A 19,821-nucleotide genomic window follows, 5' to 3' on the forward strand; every position below is an offset into this window, starting at 1 on the left:
CCTTTTTTTTTTTTTTTTTTTTTAGACAGGGTCTCGCTCTGTTGCCAGGCTGGAGTGCAGTGGCATGATCTTGGCTCACTGCAACCTTTACCTCCCAGGTTCAAGTGATTCTCCTGCCTCAGCCTCCTGAGTAGCTGGGACTACAGGCACGTGCCACCACACCCAGCTAATTTTTTTGTATTTTTAGTAGAAACAGGATTTCACCATGTTAGCCAGGCTGGTCTCAAACTCCTGACCTCAGGTGATCCACCCACCTCGGCCTCCCGAAGTGCTGGGATTACAGGCGTGAGCCACTGCGCCCGGCCTGAATCCAGTTTCTAACAGTATACTCAGTACTCTCACTGGACCTATGGAATATGATGTGACTGTGGCCATGACTCCCACACAATCTCCACTTTCCTGTCCTGGCTTATCCAACCTTCCTTGTTATTCCACTGTGTCACTAGATTGTGACGCTATGCTTAAGCCAGCCAGAGCTAGCTAGTCTCTATTGCTTCCAACTTGGAATTCTGACTGATATTTGGGAGCAGAGAGGCTGTGTGGGCAAAACAAGCAAAGAAGTAGTCAGGAGTCATGCCACCTAATTGTTCTAAATATTTCCAAAGCTAAATATATGGTCACAGATAAAGTGTAACTTCTGTAGTCTACCGTTCTGATTCCCTTTTAATTGCACCCATCTGATCCGCTCTTCAGTCTTTTCCTCCTGAATGCTACCTTGTTATCATGTTTCCACTTAACCTAGTTACATGTTATCTGTTTCCTGAGGCCTAGCTCAAATGTTTTATTTGTCAAATCTTCCTACACTACCCTGACCCATTAAAGTATTTCTCTACTCTGTACATTCAGAGAAGTTAGTGGCATCCCCAAGTATTTACAATGAATAGTTAGATATGCTGCATGATGGTTTGATGGATCGTCTAGCACACACTCATTTTGTACCTCTTCCACTGTGGGTGGAAAATACTTCCTCCCTGTTTGACGCTGTTCTCGGCCTTGTGACTCGCCTTGACCAGTGGAATGTGAGCAGAAGGCTAAGTGTGCATTCTCAGTTTAGCTTGCTTCTTGCGCTCCAGTAATACACCATGCTAGTCATGCCCTAGCTGCTGGGAAAGCAGACCTGAACCCAGCCTGTAGCCTGGAACCAAACCTAAAGCTGACCAGCAGAACTCTGAGTGAAAAAACTGCTTACTGTTTTATGTCATTAAGATTTAGAGAGCCAGGCATAGTGGTTCACGCCTGTAATCACAGCACTTTGGGAGGCTGAGGTGGGTGGATCACCTGAGGTCAGAAGTTCGAGACCAGCCTGGCCAACATGGTGAAACCCCATCTCTACTAAAAATACTAACATTAGCCGAGTGTGGTGGTGGGCACCTGTAATCCCAGCTACTCAGGAGGCTGAGGCAGGAGAATCGCTTGAACCCAGGAGGCGGAGGTTGCAGTGAGCCAAGATCATGCTATTGTACTCCATCCTGGGCTACAAGAGTGAGACTCCATCTCAAAAAAAAAAAAAAAAAAAAAAAAAAAAAAAATTGATTTAGAGGTTGTTTATGATGTGGTCTTATTGCGTTAATGGCTGATATACTGTCTTTCTTGTTTACATTTTCATGTGTCTGTGTTTTCTTCTTCTAGCTAGACTATACATTCCTTACAGCTTTGATCATGCTTTATCCTTCTTTGGTATGCTCCACAGAACACATCCAAAATAATAAAGAAATGTTATGTTTGGTAGATATATGTTTATTCATTTATTGAGAATTGTTTATTGAATTCTACTTTGTTCTATGAAATCATTTTTCCTGATGCATCGGATAAAGGTAAAAGTTCGTGAACTGAAAGAATGCATAGACTGATGATGGAAGAAGACAAGAAAGTGAGGTAAAGATAAATACAATGACACAGGAGTGCATAGAGACCTGGAAGGACAGTGGTGGCTAGTTCATCGAATTTGGTATTGGATTGGCCAGTAGAAGTGGTGAGTAGTGGGCCCGGCATGGTGGCTGAAGCCTGCAATCCCAGCATTTTAGGAGGCCCAGGTGGGTGGATCACCTGAGGTCAGGAGTTCGAGACCAGCCTGGCCAACATGGTGAAACCTCGTCTCTATCAAAAATACAAAAAATTAGATGGGCGTGGTGGTGGGTGCCTGTAATCCCTGCTACTCGGGACACTGAGGCAGGAGAATCGCTTGAACCCAGGAAATGGAGCTTGCAGTGAGCCGAAATGGTGCCATTGCACTCCAGCCTGGGGAACAAGAGTGAAACTCCATCTCAAAAGAAAAAAAAAACAGTCTGTCACAGATGGACATTTGGGTTGATTCCAAGTCTTTGCTATTGTGAATAGTGCCGCAATAAACATACGTGTGCATGTGTCTTTATAGCAGCATGATTTATAATCCTTTGGGTATATGCCCAGTAGTGGGATGGCTGGGTCATATGGTACATCTAGTTCTAGATCCTTGAGGAATTGCCATACTGTTTTCCGTAATGGTTGAACTAGTTTACAATCCCACCAACAGTGTAAAAGTGTTCCTATTTCTCCACATCCTCTCCAACACCTGTTGTTTCCTGACTTTTTAAAAGAAATTGTGTGTAGTGACTTCTCAGAGGAGGCAATGTTTAAACTGAGTCTTAAGGGATGAGCAAGATTTATCCAAATGGAGAAGGATGAAGGGCATTGCAGATAGAGAAACAGCACATATAAAGCCACAGAAGAGTGAGAGACCCTGGCATAGTTGGGAAACTACATGTAATTCAGTGAGCCTGCAGCCCTTATTTTCTGTGCAGAAACAGTCCAACTTTCAAAGTGTTTCCGAAGCATTTTCTGCTTAAGAAAGTAGATGAGATATTTCAGAAAACAGTATCTACTGGCAATCAATGCATGATTCAATCCACCAGACACACAAATTTTACACGATGATATATAAGAGATTCTTAGAGCCAGTACCACTGTATGGAGTAGGGAAGCTTCAAGTACAGGTTTCAGCAGTTTTGATTAAGCCCATGGGAGAGGTTAGTCATTGGATAATAATAATTGCTAATACTATTGAGCTCTTGCTGCATGCTTGGCACTGTTCTCAGTACTCTGCATACATTAGCCCACTTAATCATCATGACAACATTATAAGATAGATACTATTGTTATTCCCACTTACCAGGTAAGCAAACTGAGGCAAACGATTAGGAAACTTGCTCAAGGTTACATGGCTGGTAGTGGTTCAGCCAGATTTGGAACCCAAACAGTCTGATGCCAACCTCCATGTGCTTAACCTCTACTCCCTACTGCCTCCAGATTAAGGGTAACATGAACCTGAAAATAGCTATTTAAATTAGCACAAGAAACTCATAAACAAAACATGTATAATATAAATGTAATAATATTTAAAGTGCCAAATATTTTGAAGGGAAAAAATGATAAAAAGCTTTACTCTACTGCTTCTCAGAATTCAGAAGGAGAGTTACATGGACCCGAAAATGACTGATGAACTTTCTATCACCTTATAATAAATGAAGAATCCATTCTATTATTATTGAAAATGGCTAACACTAAGGGTGGTGACTAAGAAGATATGAATGCTTACACAACACAAGTGAAAAATTGCTCTGAACTATGTACAAGAAAGCAATTCCAGTATTAGTTTAGTCAAGACACTAAATTAAGATTAATCTGAAGCCACACATTTTGGCAGGATCTCAAATTATCTCCTTTCCAAGACCGAAAATATTCTTCAAGGGATGATAAACAAAGCTTGCAGTCTCATCCTTAAAGTAAAATTATCACCTTTTATTTGATTAGCATGTCTCAAGAACATGATGCTGTGGAGCTGGGGAAGAAGCCTTGAAGATGTGTTTCCAGATTATCTAGTTGAATGGTTTTCAACAGTTTTTCCTGTCTCAACAATGGTCTCATGAGTAAACATACTGTGATGTGAATTACCAGCTCACTCACTGTTACCTCATGCCATTCTTTCCCCACTCAGGAAAGTTTGGCATTCAAATGCAGGAAAATGTGTTATTATAGGAACAAATTTGAATCTCTTTTTGTATTTATAAGAAAACATCTCACTTGTGAGCAATACTTTTTGTTAGTGTATACACTGAGTTATCTCCCATATCCCCAGGGTTGAATCTTGGAAAATGTATTTCCCAGGCTCCCTCGTGAATGTGAATAGGATTTCAATTAGATTTCACCAATTAGAAACACCTGCATACTGTTTGGAAGCGGGAACAGAAGCAGAAGCCATTATTCTTCCTAGTACAGGGTGGTAGTTGAGGTTCTTGATGGTGGTGGCTTTGACTTTCAGAGGTTATCATGAGACTCACCCATTACAGTGCTGGAAGTGGCTGGGGTCGCTGGTGGCAGCTTCCCTGCAATTCTTCTACTCCCACATTTCCTGAAAGCCACCTTCCTGACCTTGGCTCCTCCAGCACTTTCAAGAATCATGTACACTTTTATTATCCATAATAAGTCTCTTCCTTCTCAAGGTAACTAGATGGCTTCAGTTTATCTAATTGAACTCTAACATATTTGTAAAATTTAGTATCATAATAATTTTAGTAATGAATTACTTGGGCCGTACTTGATATCCAATGGCTAGTTTTGTGTTACAATGTCACGGTTGAGACTTGATGTACTAGGCCACAAAAATAACCAACAAACAATGTTAAATAAATATGTCTCAGGAAAATATCCTGACTTGAGTAAATAGGCTGACCTCAAGACAAGCACAAGGAAGATGAGTAAAAAGGAGAAATGAGGCCAGGTGCGGTGACTCATGTCTATAATCCCAGCACTTTGGGAGGTCAAGGTGGGTGGATCACTTGAGGTCAGGAGTTTGAGACCAGCCTGGCCAACATGGTGAAACCCTGTCTTCACTAAAAATACAAAAATTAGCCAGATATGGTGGTGCGCACCTGTAGTCCCTGCTACTTAGGAGGCTGAGGTGGGAGAATTGCTTGAACCCGGGAGACAGAGGTTGCAGTGAGCTGAGGTCATGCTGCTGCGCTCCAGCCTGGGTAACTGTCTCAAAAAAAAATAAAAAATAAAAAAATTTAAAAAAGGAGAAATGAGAAGGAAAAAGCAAAGGTTAAAAGAAGAAAGGTAAAGAAAGTTACCTAAGACCTCAAATGAGCCTTTCAGGAATGCTTTGGCCAATCATATAAATCCTGCCAGGATAGGGATTTCTATCAGTCAGGGTTCCCATAGGAAAGACATGGCACTCTCAGATCATTTTAGCAGGATTTAATAAGGGGACTATTTATGAAGTGGTGGGTGCGGTGAAAGAAAAGCAAGGAATAGTATAGCACCCCCAGGTTATTAGTATCTTGGTGCCATCACCTTCTTCAGTCATGAAAGTTCAAGCAGAGGAGAAGGAAAGCCTAACAGGAGTGGCAACTCTAGGTCGAAGATGACAGCCAGTCCATGGTAACCGTATTGGATAGAGTTTGAGAAAGGCATACACTGATTTCACTCTTCTACTTCTTTTTAAACCTTTCTTATCTACCTATTAGCTAAACTCAGCCAGACACCAGAGGGCAAGAGGGCCTGTGGTGAAGAGTGGATCTGGTGCGGCCTATGGTGGGGCCTATGGTGGGGCCTATGGTGAAGAGTGGATCAGGGTGGATCTGGTGGGGCAGATGAATTTATCCAGTATAGGTATGGCATCTGTTTTGCTTATCATTGCATCTATTCACAGGGCCAACCACAGAGGCTAAGAGTGGTAGCAGCTGTGGCAGTCTGGGAGATGATGCCTTGTGTAAACAGGACAACTGTTACTCAGCTCTACCTAATTACTGACAAGTGAGAATATTGGCTCAGTGTCATCAGGGCTTCCCATTTCTCAACAGAAGATGAAGATATGGATGACTTTTTAGGTAAAATGTCCTGATTTTAAATATTGAAAAATAATTCGAACATTTTTAAAACAATATGTAGTCTAAATAAAACATGCTCAGACTGAATACAACCTTTCTGTTGCAATATGCCAAATTGGAGCTGTTGTACAAGACACTTAAAAATGATTGAATAATCCAGTTGTCTTATCGACAAATAAGGCGGTGACATTATGCTAACTCTGTTGTTAATATACATTTTAGATACGATAGATAACAATTTAATCCCCAAATCTCAGTGATTTACTGAATAAAGTAAACTTCCAGCTGTAGGTCATCATTCTCCATGGAAACTCCCTTCCAGGTAGTAACTCAGGTATCGAGTTCACTGCCATCCTGCTGTCTTAGATTATCATAATAGAAGAGGAGAATGCTGAGGGTGCCACAGCAACTTGTCATTACTTGAGCCCATAAATACCCACTTCTACTCAAAGTCCATTGCCTAGAGCTAGTCAGTTTTGACTATTCAATTGCAAGGAGACCAGGAAATATATGTGAAAACATAGGTATTTGGTAAGCGATAAATGTCCATGCCACAGGGATGGTACTTCATATATTTGATCTATTTATATGCATGCCATTTTGGTCACTATTGGGTCCAAAAAAAGGTGGAAAGGTGTGTCCTGGAATACACGTGAGCTCCTGAATCAAGTGAGTCAGGTAACAAGAGTGGGTGAAAGAAATGAAGACTTAGTAAGTAAGAAACAACAGGAAGTAGGGTACAGTTAGGGGAAGGGCATGAGCCAGGATGGTGTCACAGCGCTCCAGGGAAATCCAAGGAGTCAATGACAGTTGACTGGGAGGAAGCCAAAATGGGTGGATCAATCTTGTGAATAAATCTTAGCTGGTGATCTGGACTGAGGAAAATATCTGTCAGTGTTTGTAATTTATGTGGGATTGTAAAATAAGATATGTTTTTAAATGGCCATGACAAATTGGAACAATGATCCTTAAAGAATACTTTTTTTTTTCAAAAAGGAAAGGTCCCTTTTAAACATTATATAGGACCCATGATGTTTTTAATGAAATATTCAAATGATATGTAAGCATATAAAGTAGAAAGTGACAATTTCCTACATTATTCTAAACGCAAATAAAGCTATTGACAATGGATGTTATCCATTGCACATAAACACACAGATACATAGAAACTTACCTAAATATTTTCCGCATATGCTGTTCTGTAATCTTTTAAAAATATTGTTCTAACCTCTTTCTTTGCTATTGCATATTGCTCTACCTCATGCTTTTCAAAGGTTGTAGGATATTACACACAACGGATTCAGTCAATCCTCTAATAATAGACGTGTATCTTTGGTTCTCTTGCCGTTACAGAAATGCTGCAACAATTTTGAACATATGTCTTTGTGCACACAAGAAAGTATACCCGTAGGATAAATTTCTAGAACTGGAACTCTGGGGACAAAGAGTATGTGCATTTAAATTTTGATGGATTGCCTATTGCTCTCCAGAAATGTTGCACCAATTTATATTTCCACCAACAGTATATAAAAGTGAATGCCCTTTTTAGGAATATATTATACAGGAATTCTCACACTAGGACTCACGCAACCAACAATACTAAGCTGTGTGGAAGTTTTGAACAATTAATAGAGAATGAAAGCTAGAACCAGCAACATTCAACAATATATCACAATGATGTTCCCACAGACCATCGAAACTACATATTGCAGGGCTGTAATAAGCACGGAAAATCCTGAGAGCCTGAGGGATTAATAAAGAGAGTTTTGAATATGTGCTGTGCTGAACATTTTTCCTCTGCAAATTAGGGAAGCACCACCTTCAGAATTTCCATTTAAGTAGTAGGAGGCAGGGACTGAAGGGCCATGAACTTTAGTAGCCTATCATTAGCAGACATTGTGGGTTCTGACTTTTTTTTTGAAGGGGGTGGCAATGCTGAATTTGAATGATATTATTACTTCCCCAAACCTTTGGATAAAGACAGCAGGTGCTCAATTCGTTCAGCAATGACAACCTTCCAAGATACTAGGCCTACTTTAGAGACAACAAAATGGGTGCTTGGGCAGATCAAGTTCCTTCCCCCAGGATTTCACAAGTTAATGGTTTTAGAACCAAAATCCAAACTAAAGACTTATGATAAACCCAATGCTTTTTCTGGGCTGTCCAAATCTGATTTTGAGTTTATTCTAAATTTCAGTTAGCCCCCAAACACATTCTGTTGAGATCCCTTTACTCAAGTGTGGAATTCTGCGTATTATTGAATGATTTTCATGTCAAAAATTATACTGTATCTAAATGTTACATACATTAGAAGTTACTCTGACTTCTACACTTTTCAGAGAGACCACAATAGGCTTTTTTCTAAAAATTAGCAACCTAAAACTACAAGTATAAACAACTAAAATTACATCAACATTTTCAAACTCATGGTTTTCAACTAGGTTCTAAAGTGAGTACATACAACCTTCCTATCTCTCCCCTTGACTTCTGTTTATCATCATGTATGTTTCTTATTCTCATTTTTCTTGTTTAGTTTTCACAATGTGTATTCCTACCCAAAATACTAGGAGTTTCCCCACTGAGAAATACTAGCCAATCTAAGATTTGTCTGATTTTAATCAGATACTTTTTCTAACCAGTCATACTTTCTCTAGGGAAAAATAACAAATTTATTTGCAAAGTTACTAATGATTTTAAATGGGTCAGTGACGTTACATAAAGAAACAAAATCATAATGCCAGGTATCTTCCAAATATTTTCAAAGACTCATTTATTGAACTCTTTTCCAAAACAACATGGACTTTCTCTTCTATCTCATTTTGCCTATTCATATCTCTTGTTTCTTTGCTTCTCTCACATTTTTTCTTTGATGTATTAAATTTCTCTGAGAACTGACCCTTGCATTATGATTTTGTTTCTTTATGTAACATCACTGACCCATTTAAAATCATCAGTAACTTTGCAAATAAGTTTGTTATTTTCCCTAGAGATAGTATGACTGGTTAGAAAAAATACCTGATTGAAGTCAGAGAAATCTTAGATTGGCTAGTATTTCTCAGTGGGGAAATTCTTAGTGTTTTGTGTGGGAATATACATTGTGAAAACTAAAAATGCTCCATGCATTTCCAAAACCCATTAGAGAGAGAACCTCTGTGCTGAACTGTAAGCAACTTGAAGGAATCAACTACATTGTATTCACCATTGGATTCCCGGTCTAAAACAATGCCAAGCACTTGATAAGAAATCTAAAAGTATCGGTTGAACTCATGTAGTTATTAGGCAAGTTACTTAACTTCTGTGGCCAGGAATGTTTTGCACAGCTCCTCCGGAGCCTGTAGATAAATGATTGCACATGCTCAAACACATACATGCATTGCAACTCTACCTGTTGTGATCTTACTCACTATTTTATGATACTTTCACTGTACTTACTGGGATGTCATGTGTTTTACCCATTTATTCTATTGACCCAGCATTTTCATTCTTAGACATTATTGAACAGAAATGTGTACATATATATAACAAGAGATATATACAAGAGTGCTCATAACAACATTATTCATATTAACTCCAAACTGGAAACTACCAAAACGTCATCAACGTGGTAGATTGCAGTAGAACACTACACAGCAATGCAAATGAATAGTTATGCATAGTACAATGTATACTTACTAATATCAGGGAAGAAACTAACACAAAAGTTTAAATATGGCCGGGTGCAGTGATTGACATTTGTAATCCCAGCATTTGGGGATGCTAAGATGGGAGGACTGCTTGAGCACAGGATTTGGAGACCAGCCTTGGTAACATGGTGAGAACTTGTCTAAAAAAAAATTAAAAAATTAGCCAGTTGTGCCTGTAGTCCCAACTGCTCAGGAGACTGAGGTGGGAGGATGGTTTAAGCCCAGGAGGTTGAGGCTGCAGTGAACTGTATTTGTGCCACTGCACTCCAGCCTGGGCAACAGAGTAAGACCCTGTTTAAAAAAAAAAAAAAAGGGTTAAATAATGCACTTATATGAAGTTTAAAAAGGCAAAATTAGGCTATAATGTTAGAAATCAGGACATTGATTACTTTTCAGAGTAAGCTTGGGTTAAGGGCTATGAGGGGGTAAGGAGCAAGCTTGTGATGCATGGATAATGGTCTATTTCTTGATTTGGTTGGTGGTTACATAGATGTGTTATCTTTGTGACTAATCATCAACTTATATAATTGTGATTTATGCATTTTCTGCATATGTGCCATTTCTCTGTAAAAACTTATTTAAAAATGTAATACCTTTGTATGCATGAACAATGATATAGCAAGTATCTGGGAAAATAGGCATCTTGGGAAAGTTTGGGCAGATTTGAAAGGGAAGTAGTAAAACAGACATTCACAAATGATATCATTGTGTGTACACGAAAAATGTAAAAGAATCAACAGACAAATTAGCCGCATCTAACAAGGTGGTTGGATATTGAATCAACATTGAAAATCACTATGTTGATTATGTAATCAAATGATTCTGTGTAGTAGCAACAAATAGAAAATAAAACAAACATATAATTTATAATATAATTGAAAATTATGTAGTATCTGGGAATAAATCTAATTTGCTGAGAAAACCTCAATTTCTCTCTTTAAGTTAAAGATAAAAATTAAAGAAAATCCAAATAGATTAAATGATATATTGTCTTTGTGGATCAATTGGTTTGTTCTTGTATACATAACAATTATTCCAAATTAATCCACTGGATGTAATAAAATGCCACCCAAAAACTCATCAAATTTTTTAGTGAAACTTGACATACTTATCCTGAAATTTAGATGGGGATACAAAAGGCTAAATAGACCAAATTATCTTGAAGGATATTAACAAGGTGGGAAGTCTTACACTACTGGATATCAAAACTTATTGTAAAAGACAGCGGTTATTGTACTGGTCTGCAGATAAATGAATAGAACAATGCAACTGATGAGGAAAGTCAGATATAAGTCCAAGCATGATTTGTGACAAACCGGGCATGGCAGCAGAGCAAGGACAGTTTTTCAATAAGTGAGGAGAGGACAATTGGATAATGATATGACAAAAAAAAAAAAAAAAAAAAACTGCAATCTGTTCCTCAAACCATACATAACATAATTTCTAGATGTATCATAAACCTTAATGTGAAAAGCAAAATGATAAAATTTCTGTAAGTAAATATAAATGAATATTTTCATGACCTCAAGGTAGGGAAAGACTTCTTACACAGAACACTAAAATCACTAACCATTAAGGATTAAGATCAATAATTTAAAATTAGGAGCAAATATCAAAAATCATAACTAACATGTAAAAGAAAAGGCACAGAGTGAAGATGAGATTTGCAATATATGCGGCCAAAAAAGGACTACCGCTGGAAATATAGAAAGAACTCCTACAAAAAAGTGAGAAAAATACAAACAATCCTGTAGCAAAATGGTCCAAAATCATGAACAGATACTGCGTAAAGATGACATCAAGTGATAAAAGCACAGAAGAAGTTGGTCAATTCCATTTATAATCAGGATAATGCAAACTTAAACTACAATAAGATACCAAAATATAACCACCAGATAGGAAAAAAATTAGTCTGACAATACCAAGTGGTAGTGGGAATGTGGAGCAGCTTCAACTCTCACACACTACAGGTAAGAATGTATGAGACCATTTTTCTTCCAAGTGAAGCCAAGTGTGGTCTGTTGTAATTGCATGATTTTGGTTACTCCTCTAGGCTGATCGGGTGAGACAGTATAGGTCATTTTCCCTTTGACTGATTAGCTTCCAGTGAAATCTTCAACTTTACTGCCCTTGGTCTGTGTGTACGCATGGTAGTGGCTGGGGTTGGGGGAGGGAGAACAGGATTAGCTGTGTTCTTACGTGTCAGTGGTTCTGTAGGGGTCCTGGTTGTGTGGAGTAGGGAGGAGATATAGGGGTCTATACAGCCTTCACATATCTTCCCATTTTTCAGTCCTATTGGTATCCATGCCATAATTAGTTCCTTGATCCTGTAATTTCTTAACCTTTCTGGAGCTCTGTAGAAGCCATCAGTTAGCTTTTGGATCCTGCTACCCACCGATTGCATTCAGCTTTCTCTGGTCTTCTCAGTCAGTATTACTCATTAACTGCTTTCTAGCTTCCAAACTTAGTTATTGTCTTTTGTCTGTTATTGTTCCCTGACATAATGCCAGTACATAGAATAATGGAGGTCACTGGTGACCTTACCAGAGGGATTCTGGTAGAGAGACTGGGACCACAGCCAGATGCAATGGAGGAGGAGAGCGTAAGAAACGAAAACGTGGGAAGCAAGTGAAGACGCTCTATTGAGAAGCTTGGCTGTGAAGGAGGATAAAGATGTGGCAGCAGCTGGGAAGTAAAGTGGAGCTGCAGGAGGAGGAAATGTATCTTTATCATCAAAACCATTTTACCTGATTAATCAATTCATATAGCTATCTTTCTGCCCTGGAAATTATTTTCTCTCCTCTTTAGTAGGAAGAACCTGACTGTTTATGATAGTTAGTATTACAAACTCTGCCATTCTGAGTATCTCCTTTGTGTCCTTTTTTGCAATTAAAATGGTACAAGACACCAAAGATTGAGAACTCGCATCCTTCCTCAGTGGAGACAGCACATGTAGATGTAGTTAGATGTTAGAGGCTCAGGGCTGATGTTTGTGTGATGGTTTCCTCTGGGGGACTATATTAAATACCCTGGGACTATGTCATTTACTTCCGCTTTCCTATCACTTAACCATCTGTTAACAAAAACCCTAAGTGCTTTTTCTTTTTACTTGTAGTTGATTGGTTGTAAATATATTTGACATTGTTTTATATAATTTAATAATATCATAACACTAAAAGACCTCACTTGAATTTTGAGTGAGTTTGTAGGTAAGTGCTTATATTTATGTGAATAATTTCTTTGAGTCTCAAGCTGAAATCATGCTTGTAACTACAGTAAGGAGGAAAGAAGAAGATCTGAGTAATTTTCTCTTTCTATTTGAATATCTCACTGATTTTGAAGTAAAATCTGTTCTTGATTACTGTTGTCGTTAAGCATTCAGTATGAAACTTTCTTAAAGGGCAAGAAATGATCTCTGGAACTACACAAATTTCTGAACATAGTTAGTATTTTGCGATTTTCAAAGTCCATGTCGGTACTACTTAAGTAGGTAGGACCCAGCTGCAGTAGTATTTGATCTGTTTGGAATGAGTGGGATTCTGTCTTAGAGGATCATGAGAATTTTATATTTCAATAATGTGAACCATCTTTTGCTCTCTTTTGAGTTCATTCACCTCTGCTACTTTTTCAAAGGATGTATTCTTCAAATATTTTCCTCTACAATTAATCATGTCTAGCAAACTCTAAGGTGAATAGAATAATGGCTATATACTCAGACTGCCTTCAACTTCACTTAAATTATTTTCCAAATTGCTTGTGTGTCCTGCCAGCCATGACTGTTCCCCTTCAAATACGATTATTATGATACTCTCTGCTTGCAGGGGATGGAGATAATTAAAGTCACAGATACTATTGTAATAACAATTTTAGCGAACATATTCAACCTTCATTTCAGGATTTGCCCACAATGCATCTCAATTTTATTATTTTATTTATTTCCTCTACTTCTTCTGATGTTGTACGATTCAAAGACTTGGAGATTATGCTACTTGTTACATGTACGTCCTTGAGTGAGTTCCTCCTCTGAACCTCATTCTCTAAAACTTAGGATAATAATATCAACCCCATGGAGTTTCTATGATGACTACATGAGATAAGGTTTGTAAAATAATTAGAACATGGCTCCTGAGAAGTATCAGGAATTTCATAAACATTTAACTCAGGGTGAATTATTTCCCGAGAAGTAACAAACAGGTACTTAACTGTTTCAGTAACCTCCAAACAATATATGCTCAATGTAGAAAACTTGGTAAATAAAAAGGTATAAATTAAGACCATCTGTAGAGCCACCAGACAGATACAATAACTATTAATATATGGATGTATTAATTGAAAAAATTATGTACAGTCCTGAGCCACAGAGCCTAGCATATAAATGCTCAAAAATACCTACACACACACACACACAAACACATTTTTTTCTTAGTATGTAATTGGTATATGTATACATATATATATCTTATTTTTCTATGTATCATCTATCTATCATCTATCTATATTGATATAAGGTGATAGAATTAGTACTTTAAAATATTTACATTTTTATCTGTGAGTATATCTGTATCTATAAATACGTTTACATACACCTATACAGATAATAATATGGTTTAAACTGCCAGATAAACCTTTTTGCAGGGACTAAATGTTTTTACTGCCAGGAGTACTGATTTATTCAAGCTAACATCAGAGTACTACTCACATCATGTAAGGTGGGCCAACATCTGCGTAACAGGCATGTTCTTCCCTCCTCTGTTCTTAACAACTTAGTGTTTTTGTCCAAAAGTTTTTGCAGAGCCTGTAACTCTAGGGACAAGGAGGTTAGTGTTAACAGTGTAGCTAACTCCTGGAGACCTCAAGCTTGCAGCAGTGTAAAAGGGGCATCAACCAGAAGTGAATCTTAGCATCCTAGGCAGTGCTGATAGTCCTCACATCCCGTGGGCGTCCTTTGACTAGCAGGAATTGCATATGCTCCAGCCGCAGGTAGGAATCTGAAGTCTCAGAAATCTGTTCAGGGGCACTAGAGTGGTGATATCAATCATTTGGGTTTTTGGAGATAACCTGCCATTCATTTTGCTATATGATCTCAGGCAGGTTATATGTCACCTCTTTGAGCTGCAGTTTCTTTAAATCAAGACTCTTGCTTGCAAGTGATGGTAATTTAATGTAAAGTTGTGTAAGTAGAAAGGGAATTTATTGCCTCTAGGATAACTAACATCCATGGAGAACTTTGCATTTGCTGAAACCTGTTCTAAGTGCTTTACATATGCTTGCTTACTTAATCTGTCCACAGTTCTATATAAGCAGGTACTATTATTATCTCTATTTTATGGATAAGGAGACTGAGGCACAGAGTGGTGCCCAATGATATTCACGTAGTAAGTGTGGAACTGGAACTCAAATTAATAGCAAATGCTCAATAAATAGCTGTTGAATAAATATATAAACATGAACTGGCCAGAAAGTGACCAGTGTAACTAGATCACTTGGCTGGAAGTAATAAAACATTTATGAGGCCAAAAGCATAATTGTATTGCCATATTCACTTAGTTTATTTCTGTTTCATGGTAGCAGTGACTTCTTTATCCCCGCCTAACTCTGACTTTTGGTCACCTGATAAGCCAGTGCATGAAGAGGCTGTGTAATTACTGGGACCAACACCTTAAGCAGGTTCTACAGATGGGATATCAATAGCCTAATCTCATATATAAAACCTCCAGCACAGGGATTATTCCATCACTATGTGACTGCCTTTCAAAATATATTCAGAACTCAAAGTCCTTGAATAAAGACAAAAATGTGCACCGAGTTAAATATAGCCAGGAGGATCTGCCTCTACCTTTAAAGAGATCTCTGTATTTCATTCAATGCGTTTTTTTCTATTTATATATTGTCTTCTTTCAAAAGAAATTTGAGGTGATCATTACACCTTTTTAAGGTTGTAAGTCTTCTCTAAGAAGCCCACCTGGCAAAGGATACGAACAGACACTTCTCAAAAGAAGACGTTTATGCAGCCAACAGACATATGAAAAAATGCTCATCATCACTGTTCATCAGAGAAATGCAAATCGAAACCACAATGAGATACCATCTCACACCAGTTAGAATGGCGATCATTAAAAAGTCAGGAAACAACAGATATTGGAGAGGATGTGGAGAAATAGGAAGGCCTTTACACTGTTGGTGGGAGTGTAAGTTAATTCAACCATTGTGGAAGACAGTGTGGCGATTCCTCAAGGATCTATAACTAGAAATATCATTTGACCCAGCAATCCCATTACTGGGTATATACCCAAAGGATTATAAATCATGCTACTATAAAGACACATGTATATGTATATTTATTGCAGCACTACTCACAATAGCAAAGACTTGGAACCAACCCAAATGTCCATCAATGATAGACTGGATAAAGAAAATATGGCACACATGCACTGTGGAATGCTATGCAGCCATAAAAAAGGATGAGTTCATGTCCTTTGCAGGGACATGGATGAAGCTGGAGACCATAATTCTCAGCAAACTGTCACAAGGACAGAAAACCAAACACCACATGTTCTCACTCATAAGTGGGAGTTGAGCAATGAGAAAACATGGACACAGGATGGAGAACATCACACACTGGGGCCTGTTGAGGGGTGGCGGCCTGGGAGACAGATAGCATGAGGAGAAATACCTAATGTAAATGACAAGTTGATGGGTGCAGCAAACCAACATGGCACATGTATACCTGTGTAACAAACCTGCATGTTGTGCACATGTACCCTAGAATTTAAAGTATAATAATAAAAATTTAAAAAATTTAAAAAAGAGAATATGTATATAAAAAAGAAGCCCACCTCATAGATGTCCCATTTAGAATACAGGATAACAGAATATTACCATAAAGCCAAGGTAAAAAATGCACATACTGAAAGTGTGAAAGAGAAAACAAGAAAACGAAAGCAATTACAGTAAAAACATAAAATTTCAAACAAATAGACTAAACTACTAGAAGGGAGCAGATACATCTCTTTATCTAAATTATAATAACAACAGTATAGGCTTCCGTGAAGTTCAGTGTTGCTAGAATTTATTGAATACTTATTACATATTAAATACTTTTCATGTATTCATTCAACAGATATTTTTCTTCCTTTTTTAAGTGTTTCTTATGTGTCAGGCTCAATTCTAGGTGTTAGGGATACAAGAATGAACCAAACATGTAAAATTCCCTGCTTTCATAGAGCTTACATTTTAGTGGAGATGCAGAAAATAAGCTAGTTGAGAAAGTGAGATTCATAGAACGTTATGTAGTGATAATCCTCAGAACACTTATAAGAAGTGGGAGTTTGCCAGGCGCAGTGGCTCACGCCTGTAATACCAGCACTTTGGGAGGCCGAGGCAGGCGGATCACCCGAGGTCGGGAGTTCAAGGCCAGCCTGACCAACATGGAGAAACCCTGTCTCTACCAAAAATACAAAATTAGCAGGAGGTGGTGGCACATGCCTGTAATCCAAGCTACTTGGGAGGCTGAGGCAGGAGAATTGCTTGAATCCGGGAGGCGGAGGTTGCAGTGAGCCGAGATTGCACTCCAGCCTGGGCAACAAGAGCGAAACTCCTCTTGTTGAAACTCGTCTCAAAAAAACAAACAAACAAAAACAGTAAGAAGTGGGAGTTGTTACATCATTTCAGAAGAGTTATATGTGAACTAGGAAAGCTATAACTCTGTCATCTCCTCCCTTCCCCAAAGAGGACTGGCCACCCCTTTGCCACTCTGGTAAGCATATAACATGCCTCATAATGCAGGATTAGGACTGCTATAGGGCTGTGGTGCGCCAAGATGCCATGACGTTGTGGTACCTCCTACCTACCCATAGTAGAACAACCTATGGCCCAGAGAATAGAACTAATGCCTAAATGTTGTACAAAATCAAAACCAGAATAGCAAGTCCAAAACTGAGTGCCCTTATTCACAGGACTGGGCAGAAGATGCTAAGAGAATCTTTAGATGAGGGAGTGGTAAAAGTATTACCGGGATTGAAAAATTTCTGCTGGACTTGATAAGTAGGAAGATATGACTATTTTTTGAAGGTCAGACTCAGTGGTATGGAAAAGGCAGAAACCAGAATGCAGCAGCTTAGTCAGTGACAGAAACGTGTGTAAAGATAGGTAACATATAATAGTGCAATAAAGAAATAGAGCTATGAAGTTCATAAAAGAGTAAATTTAATTATGACCAAAGGAACCATGGAAGTCTCTATGAAAGAGTGGACACAAAATCCATGAGGATTCAAATGATTAGAGATGGGATAGGATAAAAATGTGATGAAGGCAAAATACAGATGAAAGTAAGTGCAAAAAGAAGTGGGAGTACTTCGATTTGACTATAGGGTACAGAATATATTTGGAATTAGAGGCCAGTAAGATTGGGAAAGTAGACGAGGGATAGATCGTGAAGCTCCTAGAATACCACACACATTTTAACAGAATACTTAAATGTAGTCTTAAAGAAGTAGACACTCCGGCAAGTTTTATTATTATTAAAAAGTAAACAGCCCGGGCGCAGTGGCTCATGCCTGTAATCCCAGTACTTTAGGAGGCCGAGGAGGGTGGATCACCTGAGGTCAGGAGTTCAAGACCAGCCTGGTCAACGTGGCAAAACCCCGTCTCTACTAAAAACACAAAAATTAGCAGGGCGTGGTGGCGCACACCTGTAATCCCAGTTACTCGGGAGGCTGAGGCAGGAGAATCACTTGGGCCCAGGAGGCGGAGATTGCAGTGAGCCAAGATCACACCATTGCACTCCAGCCTGGGTGACAAGAGTGAGACTTTGTCTCAAATAAATAAATAAATAAAAATACATAAATAAATAAATAAAATAAAAACTAAACAAACCTTATCAGCTTCATAGCAATAAATGTTTGGTTAACCACCCCCAAATAACAATCACATTTAAATGGAAAGTTGATGGATTCTGAAGCGTTTTTACAGAGCACAGGGAATATCTGTTAAGGTTATAAGAACCAATTATACCGACTATCACAACAAGACACAGTCATACATGTTTCTGTGATTCTTGCTGCCAAATTAATTTTAAATCTGAGATATTTTAACATACACACATTATCCATTAAACATTTTATTGGCACTGAAATGAAAGGCAACCTTATGTTGGAAATGTCACTTGTATGGGGTTCAATACTATTTTTTTCAAAAGGGCACTGAAAGCTAATTAACTTATCAAGCATAGTTCCTTAAGTAGTAATCCAGTACATCTTATCCTACTCAGTACTTCACCTTGATCTAATAGCAGTATTGCCCCGCAATACCTGGAAAGTATGGCACTCAACTGGAACAACTGCTGGACTTCTTGTTCTAGAAAGTGAAATAAGTTTATTTGAAACATTCTGTGACTTTTCACAATTTTAATTACATATGAGGAAAAGATAGGCAATCAGGTTAAATTTAATGGTACTTAAGGCCTCAAAATGTTTCCTGAAATTTTGCTTGCTGTCTCTATTATGGCAAATTTTACTGCTCGCTTACCCGACATCCACCCCACTCCCTAATGTTCCTTGATGGCAAAGCACAACTTACATACAGAGGCTGATAGCTTCAGACACTCACTTTCTTGTTGTCTCTTGCAGTGTGAAGTGACCATGTAATTCAACTCTAACCAATAAGGAGTAAAGAGATGTCTCCTGAGGATAATTGCCTACCTCCTAAATGAAAATAGAGACATGAGACACAGTATGCATTCTCTTTGGCTACTCTGGTCATCTCCTTTCACATAAGAATGTGATGTTTGGAGCTGCAGCAGCAATTTTTTGACCCTACGGAACAAACCTGTACACGAAGAGCCATTATATTGAATACGATGGGTCAGAAGAATGGAAACAGCTAGAGTTTTTGATAACACTGCTCAGCCAAATCTCAACCCTGACACCACTTATCCCTAGACTTGCTAGTCATATGAGCTAATTAAATGTGTTTTGTGTTTAAGGCACCGTTATTTGGGTATTTTGTTAGTTGAAGCTGAAATCAAATTAAATAACCTACCTACACTGATCATTTTCTAGGCATTCATCTAGCAATTCAGCAAATATTTATTAACAATCTACTATGTGCCAGGCACTATTTTCATAAACAAGATAAGCACAGTTGTCACTTTTATGGAGCTTACAGTCTCACTGAATTACTTAATAAAATAAATTATTTAATATTGCCAACTCACATTTATACTGTAGCCTAACTTTGTCTTCTTATTACCTTTGGGAGTCACCTCAAGCATT

The 19,821-nt window shown here is 38.3% G+C and overlaps 1 long non-coding RNA gene across 1 annotated transcript; it reads left to right on the plus strand.

Moving 5' to 3' along the window:
* Nucleotides 1–1,725: 1,725 nt before the first annotated feature.
* Nucleotides 1,726–19,510, plus strand: LOC111536586. Its single transcript, XR_002729781.1, has 3 exons — nt 1,726–1,972; nt 5,690–5,867; nt 19,177–19,510. It is a non-coding gene; the product is annotated as an uncharacterized LOC111536586 (long non-coding RNA).
* Nucleotides 19,511–19,821: the final 311 nt, after the last annotated feature.

This window comes from Piliocolobus tephrosceles, chromosome 12 (assembly GCF_002776525.5).
Source record: "Piliocolobus tephrosceles isolate RC106 chromosome 12, ASM277652v3, whole genome shotgun sequence".
Classification (NCBI taxonomy): domain Eukaryota; kingdom Metazoa; phylum Chordata; class Mammalia; order Primates; family Cercopithecidae; genus Piliocolobus; species Piliocolobus tephrosceles.